General features: G+C 45.3%; 1 pseudogene; it reads right to left on the reverse strand.

Annotated features, from left to right (window-relative positions):
- Positions 1–934: 934 nt before the first annotated feature.
- Positions 935–8,408, reverse strand: LOC140409420 (mitochondrial ribonuclease P catalytic subunit-like; annotated as a pseudogene).
- Between the last annotated feature and the right edge of the window lie 647 nt (positions 8,409–9,055).

Genomic DNA, 9,055 nt, shown 5'->3' on the forward strand with positions numbered 1-9,055 from the left:
TGTTCTCCATACTTCAGGATGCCGGAATGCTGATTAGTTGCAGGTGGGTCTCAGAAGTGCTAGTATGCAACCACCCCTTGTACCATGATGTGTTGGGTGTTCTGGATCACAAACAGGTCACCAACACTGGAAGTGGTGCAACTCTATTTTATTAGAAGGTTAACTATATTAACATACTTGAACTGTGGGTAAATGCAATACCAGCTTTAATTGTTGACCCTTGCCTAGTCCGAACCAGGTGATGCACTCAGCACATGGTGAATGTCTGTGTTGTAGGCTGTGAGCTCTGTGCTCCGAGCTGGCTGCTACTAGAATGAGCGGGAACTCTCCTGTCCCCTGTCTTTATAGTGCGTGTGCTCTCACTGGTGATTGGCTGCGATGTTGTGTATGCTGATTGGTCCCACTGCATGTCCATCAGTGTGTGTGTGTGTGTCTGCACCATAATATCCTGGTGTATATTATGACAGACTCCACACAGCCTCATTTATATCCACTTTAAAAGGTGGCAGTGGCTACCATTCTCAATGTAAAAGCTTGTAGCGGCTGTTCATTGAATCATCGGGTCCCGACATTGCAGAAGGAGATCATTCAGCCCATTGAGTCTGCATTAACCCTCTGAAAGGACATCCGACCTCGGCCCACTCCCACACCCTATCCCCGGAACCCCACCTAACCTTTAGGACACTAAGGGGCAATTTTAGCATGACCAATCAACCTAACCTGCACATCTTTGGACTGTGGGAGGAAATCGGAGCACCTGGAGGAAACCCACGCACACACGGGGAGAATGTGTAGGCTCCACGCAAACAATCACCTGAGCTGAGCATCAAACCTTGGTCCCTGGTGCTGCGAGGCAACCGTGCTAACCACTGTGCCTCTGTGCCGCCCTTTGTTTTTATTGCACCTAATCCAACATTCTAATACATATTGAAATTTAGCAACAAACTTCAAACCAACTTTGAAAATAAACATTGTAACTAAATATTTGCCTCTCAAACTATGAATTAATGCTGTGCATTAAATATTCCCCCGGATAAATCTGACTGTCTCTCTGGTAAGAAAGGATAGACATTCTCCCGAAACGGGGCGATGTCCGCCGACTGGAGGCCAGAACGGCGCCAATCAGACGGGCATCGCGCCGCACCAAAGGTGCGGAATGCTCCGCATCTTTGGGGGCCGAGCCCCAACATTGAGGGGCTAGGCCGACGCCGGAGGAATTTCCGCCTCGCGAGCTGGCGGAAACGGCCTTTGTTGCCCCGCCAGCTGGCGCGGAAATGACATCCCCGGGCGGCGCATGCGCGGGAGCGTCAGCGGCCGCTGACAGTTTCCCACGCATGCGCAGTGGAGGGAGTCTCTTCCGCCTCCGCCATGGTGGAGACCGCGGCGGAGGCGGAAGGGGAAGAGTGCCCCCACGGCACAGGCCCGCCCGCGGATCGGTGGGCCCCAATCGCGGACCAGGCCACCGTGGGGGCACCCCCCGGGGCCAGATCGCCCTGCTCCCCCCCCCCCCCCCAGGGCCCTGGAGCCCACCCATGCCGCCTTGTCCCGCCGTTCAAAAGGTGGTTTAATCCACGCCGGCGGGACAGGCAATTTATCGGCGCGGCCCGATTCCCACCCCCGCCGAATATCCGGTGCCGGAGACTTCCGCAACCGGCGGGGGCGGGATTCACGACAGCCCCTGGCGATTCTCCAACCCGGCAGGGGGTCGGAGAATGACGCCCCTTATTTTCACATTGATCGTCACAAAATGTTGCCACAGTCAAAACATGCTGGCAAGATATCCTCATTTGGTTTTAAGTTTATGCCTTCCATATCTATAAATAACTTCCAAGCAGTTTCTACTTCTTTATGCCAGGGTGTAGAAATAGTGCTATCTTCATAATTCCATGGTGATGAGTTAATCATTTTTATAAATTGAATCTATAAGCCTCACAGCCTCTCTCCAATGATTGGTCTCACGAAAACCACTGATGAAGAGGCTGGAAATGCTAACGTCTAATACTTTGAATCTAGTTGAATAATGACATATAAATCATCTCGCTTAGACGTTGCTTTTGGACACACAATACCAAGTACTTCAGAAGAAGTTCATACTCAACAGTCCCAGTTTCCAGTGTCACAAAATCTAAAAGTGATTTCGCCACATCAAATTCAGCACAAGTAGACAGTTAGTTTTTCCATCATGTTTACTTCAAACCTAGTTTTATTTTACCATTCTACTATCAATTTCTTCCACTCGTCTATCCTTAAAGGCTTTATTGGAACTGACGGTGTTGGAACTTTAGCTACTATTAAAGCATCAGCCAATGTGTCGCCCGTTTGGCTTTTTGCGAACTCTGCACTTGTTCTGGCTGCCCAGCCGTAAATAAAGGAACAAAAAGTCGGTGTCGCCCCTGTGAGCAGCTATTTCTGGTTTGTGTTTCCTGCTTTCCTCTTGCTTCCATCATTCTGTTGGTGCTCAGTTGACATTAAAACTTTTGATGAGCTTCATAGCTGTGGGGCAACGCAACAGGATAAAAGCCTCGCTGCACCTTGGTGCGGTGCAAGCAGAGACCCAATGACACACTGCAAACGGGGGACAGCCGCGCACGGGGTGTATGTGCTGACATGGTGAACAGTGATGGAGAAGCTGTTCTCTTTAACCTCAGCCTCCGTCTATACATCAGCTCAGCACCATACCTTCACCGAGAGTGAAAGAGTGCTAGTCCACAATAACACTCTCTAAGTTACTAGCCCTTCAAGACTTTAACACAGTTCACATTTACCACATTGACAGAAGCCTTGGAAGTGGCGCCAGGTGGGGCACTTCCTCTGAGATCAGCAAAACCACGGGGACGGCGTGACCGATCGCTCCGCGACCCTTCTGACACCCGCCCGCGACTCACCTGCGGGTTGCGACCCCCACTTTGAAAAACCCTGATCTACATTTACTTTATTAATCCCTTTTAATACTTTATATACCTCAATCAGATCTCCTCTCATCCTTCTAAGCTCAAACTGTTTGATCTCTCCTTATCTGTCAATCCTTTCATCCTCGGAATCAATCTGGTGAACCTCCTCTGAACTGCCTCCAATGCCACCACATCCTTCCTCAAATAAGGAGACCAAAACTGGACATAATACTCCAGATGTGGTCTCACCAAAACTCTATACAATTGCAACAACACTTCTCTACTTTTCTACTCCAGTCCTTTTGCAATAAATGCTAACATTCCATTTGCCTTTCTTATTACATTTTGTACCTGCGTATAGACTTTCTGCAATTCATGAACAAAGACACTCAGATCCCTGTCCAGATGCATTTGAATCTACTTTCCATTTAGATAATAACTAGCCTTACTATTTTTTGGTCAAAATGGATAACCTGGCACTTATCCACATTAAACTCCATCTGCCAAATTTTGGCCCAATTTCCTAGTCTATTTATATTCATCTGCTAAATCTGTATCTCCTCTTCACTGCCTGCTTTCTCCCTTATTTTAGTATCATCCACAATTTTTGTTATGTTACACTCTGTCCCTGCTTGCAGATCATTTATATAGATTGTAAACAGTTGAGGTCCGAGGATTAAACCCTGCGTCACTCCACTAGTAACAGTTCTCCAGGCAGTTAAGGACCCATTTATCCCAACCCCTGTCAGTCAGCTGATCCTCAATCCAATCTAGTATTCTACTCCAAGCCCCGTGCAATCTCACCTTCTGGATCAGTCTTGTATGTTGCACCTTGTCAAACGCCTTCTGGAAGTCTAGATATACCATATCCACAGGTTCCCCATGATCCACCTTGCTGGTTACGTCCTCAAAGAACTCAAGGAAGTTTGCCAAGCATGGCTTACTTTCATAAAACCATGCTGACAATGGTGGATTGAGCTTCGTCTTTCCAAATGTTCAGTCATCTCCTCCTTAATGATTGATTCCAGCAACTTCCTCACCACAGAAGTCAAGCTAACTGGTGCACAGCTTCCTACCTTTTGCCTTTCTCCCTTTTTGTATAGGGGAGTTACATAAGCGTGTTTCCAATCCACCGGGACCTTTCCAGAACCCAGGGAATTTTAAAATATCATAACCAATGCATCCACTATCTTTGCTGTCACGTCCTTTAATACCCTAGGGTGCAAACTATCAGGTCCTGGAGACCTATCTGCCTTTTGTCCCATTAGTTTATTCAATACCTTCTCAATAGTGATGGTTATTGCACCAAGCTCCTTTGTATTAACTGCAGTTCTTGGAAATGTTTTATGATCCTCTACCAATGAAGATAGAGGCAAAATATTGCTTCAGTGCCTCCACCGTTTCCCTGTTCCCCATTATTACCTCACCAGTATCATCCTCTAAAGGACCAACATTTACTTTAGCAATTCCCTTCCTCTTTATATACTAATAGAAGTTTTTGGTATCAGTGTTTATGTTTCCTGCCAGTTTCCCTTCGTAGTTCATCTTAACTTTTTTGATTCTATTTTTAGTAGCTTTTTTGCTGACCCCTAAAATTCTCCCAATCCTCCAGCTTACCACGAGCTATGGCAGTATGGCATGCCCTAGTTTTTTTGCCTTTCCAACCTCCTTGACTTCCTTGTTTAGCTATGGAACATTTTTCTCCCGTTTACCATTCCTCTTCCTCTCAGGAATATACTTTAATTGAGAGGTATTTAATATCTCCCTGAACATCCACCATTGTACCTAAACTGTCCTACCCTCAATTATTTTGTCTAGTCTACTTGAGCCAACTCTTTCCTCAGGCCTGTACAATTACCTCTGCCCAATGCTAAAACTCTAGTATGGCACTCTGTCACTCTGGCTCAATCTGACTTTGAAATTCTAGCATGCTGTGATCACTCCTTACAAGAGGATCCTTAATGACAAGGCTATTTATCAACCCTTCTTCATTGCATAATACTAAATCTAAAATACCCTGCTCTCTGATTGGCTCCATAACATATTGCTCTCAGAAACAATCCCTCATGCACTCTACAAAATTATGAGCTCTTTGGATTTAGATTTGGATTTGTTTCGGTCCTGTGTACCGAGGTACAGTGAAAAGTATTGTTCTGCATAGAGTCCAGACAGATCATTCCATACATGAAAAAAATACACAGGGCATACATAAATACACAATGTAAACACATACACTGGGGCGAGGGGTGAATTATATTGGAGTGCAGTACTACTCAGTAGAGATGTGTGAAGAGATCAGTTCAGTCCATAATAGGGTCATTTATGAATCTGGTAACAGCAGGGAAGACGCTGTTTTTGAATCTGTTAGTATATGTTCTCAGACTTTTGTATCTCCTGCCCAATGGAAGAAGTTGGAAGAGTGAATAAGCCACGTGGCAGGGGTCTTTGATTATGCTGTCCACTTTCCCAAATCAGCTGGATGTGCAGACAGAGTCAATGGATGGGAGGTGGGTTCATGAGATGGACTGGGCTGTGTACACAACTCTCTATCCTTTCTTAAGGTCTTGGGCCGAGCAGTTGCCATACCAGGCTGTGATGCAACCAGATGAAATGAAATGAAATGAAAATCGCTTATTGTCACAAGTAGGCTTCAAATGAAGTTACTGTGAAAAGCCCCTAGTCGCCACATTCTGGCGCCTGTTCGGGGAGGCTGGTACGGGAATTGAACCGTGCTGCTGGCCTGCCTTGGTCTGCTTTCAAAGCCAGCAATTTAGCCCTGTGCTAAACAGCCCCTGTGCTAAACAGGTAGGATGCTTTCTATGGTGCATCAGTAAAAGTCAATGTGGACATGCCGAATTTCCTTAGTTTCCTGAGCAAGCATGGGTGCTGTTGTGCTTTCTTGGTCGTAGCATTGACATGGGTGGACCAGGACAGATTGTTGGTGATGTGCACACTAGGAATTTGAAGCTGTAAACCATCTCCACCTCGGCACCGTTGATGCAGATTGGGGTGTGTATGATACTTTGCTTCCTGAAGTCAATGACTAGCTCTTTAGTCTGCTAACATTGAGGGCGAGATTGTTGTTGTTACACCACTCCACTAGGTTCTCTCTCTTCCCCACTGTTGATATGACCCACTATGGTCGTGTCACCAAAGAATTGTAGATGGAGTTGGAGCCAAAATTTGCCACACAGTGGTATGTAGGGAGTATAGTATGGGGCTACGTATGCAACCTTGTGGGGCCCCAGTATTGAAGACTATCGTGGAGGAGGTGTTGTTGTTTATTATTACTGATTGTGGTCTATGGGTCAGAAAGTCGAGGATCCAGTTGCAGAGTGCGGAGCCAAGTCCTAGGTTTCGGAGCTTTGCTGTGAGCTTGGCTGGGATTATGGTGTTGAAGGTGGAGCTGTAGTCAATGAATAGGAGTCTGACATAGGAGTCCTTGTTGTCGCGATGCTCCAGGGATCAGTGTAGGGCCAGGGAGATGGCGCCTGCCGTGGACCAGTTGCAGCGGTATGCGAATTTCGATCAAGGCATTCTGGGAGCATGGATTTGATGTGTCTCATAACTAACCTCTCAAAGTACTTCATAATGATCGATGTCAAGGCCATCGGACGGCAGTCATTGAGGCATGTAGCCCGGTTCTTCTTTGGCGGTCTTCCTGAAGCAGGTGGGGACCTCGCAACAGAGTAGGGAGAGGTTGAAGATGATGTCTGCGAACACACCCGACAGCTGGTCCACGTAGGATCTGAGTGCACGACGAGGAACCCCGTCAGGACCCATCACTTTCTGAGAGTTCATTTTCAAGAAGGCTGATGACTTCGTAGACCATGACGGTAGGTATGGGTGTGACTGAGGCTGCTGGAGCAGTTGACAACAGTTTGATGGTTTCCTGCTCAAACCAACCACAGAATGCATTGAGTTCATCGGGGAGGAGTGCGCTGCTGCCGAAGATTCTACATGGCTTTGCTTTGTAGCCTGTTTAAGGCTGTTTAAGCCTTGCCAAAACCGACGAGAGTCTGTGACGTTATTCTGTGACTCTAGCTTAGTCTGATATTTTAATAATAATAATCTTTATTAGTGTCATAAGTAGGCTTACATTAACACTGCAATGAAGTTACTGTGAAAATCCTCTAGTCGCCACACTCCAGTCGCCTGTACGGGTACACAGGGGGAGAATTCGAATGTCCAATTCACCTAACAAACCGGAGAACCCAGAGGAAACCCACGCAGACCGGAGAACATGCAAACTCTGCACAGTCAGTGACCCAAAGCCGGGAATCAAACCCGGGTCCCTGGCGCTGTGAAGCACGATGCTAACCACTGTGCTACAATGCTGCCCTTATTACAATGCAGCTCTCTGCATCTCATTTGACTTTCGGGTGCTTTGATGCAGATTTCGGGGGTCTGAATGGAAAGTTGTTTCATTCCCCGCTACATGCCCTGCTTTGATGAGGGCAAGAAATATTTATTTGAAATGTAAGAACCCATGAAAAAGTTTAAATCCCTTAGCAGGGTGAATATCCTCGAGGTCTTGCACAGTAATTTGGGGGGGAAGTTCAATGGAAAGTCCATAACGTTGGTCGAGCGGGAGATTCACCAAGGAAATATATCCTCCTGAATAAATTTGTGGGAATTTGTAAATCTTCAGTCAATGTATGCTTAAGACAGCTCTAAATTTAACCATATCCTCCATGGAAGCAGCACCACTTCTTTCAAATTAAAATGTTTCATCTTTAACGTGGCTATATTAAAAACATCTTGAAAGAATAACAAGAGGTAATGTGACTGCTACATTTTAATGACAACTGGTTCCATTCAAACTAACACTCATTAATCTCTCTGAATTGGCGTGTTGGATCTTAGATGTAACCCTTTCTCAGAGTTCCGAAGCCAATGCGCGGATTGGACAGGGCAAGCCCTTAATCCATCTCCTTGCTTGCTCCAAAAACCAATTCAAATTCAAATTAAATCCAATTCATGGTCCCCACAAGAGAGGCATACTAGATCCAAAGCTGACCAGAAAAGGTATTGCACCTGGTCTTGGGATTTATCTGACACGTGATCTTAGCCAAAGGCATTATATTTATGTGTAACTAAGTAGAAGTGCATGAATTATCCTTTGATTGTGTTGTTAGCAAACAGTCATCACATGCTAGAAAAAAAGCTTTCTAGTTAAAGTTGCACAGGGCATGCTTTATAAACCCCAAAATTCCCAATTTATTTTTGCCTGTATCGGATAATCATATTTTGCTGTGCTGCATTGGGAAGGCACTTTCAGCTGATTATGCAAATTTCAAGGTGCATGTTTACAAATGTTTTGCTATGTGTCTCTTTCATCATTTACATTCTAGTGCTTTCTTTATTCATGTTTCCATGGCAGCACCCTTTTTGCCTGTTTACCAGAGTACAATTCTGTTTAATTGATCTTCTAATGCACAGCTTAATGGTAACTGTTAAGCATTCTTTTGTTTCCAGGTCACATTTTGAGTCCGTGTACGTAAATAAAAGCAACATGGTTGCTAAAACCAGTCATTAATAGTAATGTTCTTCCAGTAGTGAGGACGAACAGAAATCAAAATCTACAGTTCCAGTGGCATCAAATTAATGAGATGATTAAATAAATTCTACAGTGAGCCAGTACACACGAGGAATTCACAGCACATCTCTTAAAAGTATTAAAATTGTAGTTAATTTAAAAAAAAACTTTTAGATGGTAGGGAGCAATATTGATTATTTGCAATTTCTTTACTTCATTATTGAGATGTGAACATCATACCAAGGGCAGTACTTATTGCCCATCTCAGATTGCCCTGGCAATAAGGTTATCGGCCAGATGTTCACAGAACCCAAATGTTAAGGTGTGCCAAGTGTTCATCCAGGTACTTTTTAAAGGAGGTGAGGCAACCCGCCTCTCGCATCCTCCCAGGCAGTTCGTTCCAGACGTCTCCACCCTCTGGGTAAAAAAGGTTTTCATCAAATCCCCCCTGAATCTCCCACCCCTCACCTTGAACTTGTGTCCCCTCATAACTGATGCTTCAACTAAGAGGAACAGCTGTTCCCTATCCACCCTATCCATGCCCCTCATAATCTTGTACACCTCGATCAGGTCGCCCCTCAAGCCTATCCAACCTCGCTTCATAATTAAAATGTTCCAACCCAGG

The sequence above is a fragment of the Scyliorhinus torazame genome, chromosome 3, assembly GCF_047496885.1.
Source record: "Scyliorhinus torazame isolate Kashiwa2021f chromosome 3, sScyTor2.1, whole genome shotgun sequence".
Classification (NCBI taxonomy): Eukaryota; Metazoa; Chordata; class Chondrichthyes; order Carcharhiniformes; family Scyliorhinidae; genus Scyliorhinus; species Scyliorhinus torazame.